Source organism: Triticum dicoccoides, chromosome 2A, assembly GCF_002162155.2.
Source record: "Triticum dicoccoides isolate Atlit2015 ecotype Zavitan chromosome 2A, WEW_v2.0, whole genome shotgun sequence".
In the NCBI taxonomy this organism is placed as follows: domain Eukaryota; kingdom Viridiplantae; phylum Streptophyta; class Magnoliopsida; order Poales; family Poaceae; genus Triticum; species Triticum dicoccoides.
In genome coordinates this window covers 146785148-146786109 of record NC_041382.1, presented here as the reverse complement: position 1 = coordinate 146786109, position 962 = coordinate 146785148, and positions in this window count along the sequence as shown.

The following is a 962-nucleotide window of genomic DNA, read 5'->3' as shown; positions in this document are numbered from 1 at the left end:
CTATTTTTCTACCCACGCAGCTGGCAAAATTCTATTTATCGCACCGGGCGACAAATAGTCAAAGTTTCGCACAGGACAACCAATAATGGGCTGGCCCATTTTTTCTGTGTTTTTATTTCTATTTTTATTCTCCTTTCCATATCTCTTTTTCCCTTCCAAATTTATTTCTCTTTTAGAATTGGACTCTGATAACTGAAAACCATGTGACAGATTGCAAAACTACCAACCGACCTCTTCCTCTCGAACGAATCGCTCCCTTCGATCGAGCCTCCTCTAGCGGGCTCCTCCCGATTCTGGGCTGTGCCAACCTTCGATCCCACCTCTCGAACAAACCAACTCTGAGGACGCGGGGTCGACCTGTCAGCAGTTAAAAAAAGGCACAAAAAATGGCATGCATGGGGATCGAACCCACATCATCATCACACACTAAATGTAATGACATCCAGTTGTGCTAGCCACCTTTATTGATTAGAATCAACATACACACTACTTGTATCTACTTGAGACGAGATAAAAAAAAGACAACCAACAGTCTAGCCACCTTTATTGATTAGAATCAACCTACACGCTACTTGTATCTACTTGAGACGAGATAAAAAAAAGACAACCAACAGTAACTGAAAATCCAAAACACCAGGCTCATTTGTTTGGGTTTTAGGACTATGCATTCTAGTTCCATCTTTTTTTCTGCATGTTTCACATCGGTTCACACGGTTCAAAAATCTGGAAGTCCCCTTCCCTCCTTTTTCAGATGCAAATTACAACGGTGTTTGCATTTAACTTATCATAAATGCGGGTCATATATTACCATACTATTTACATAGAAATTACCGGGGTATGTTCGTAAACAACGTTTTCCCGTTGTCAAATGTTACCGTGGTGATTGTACTTAAGTTATCGGGTATGAGCTTCATGTATTATCATACTATTTATATAGAAGTTACCCGAGGATATTTTTCAAT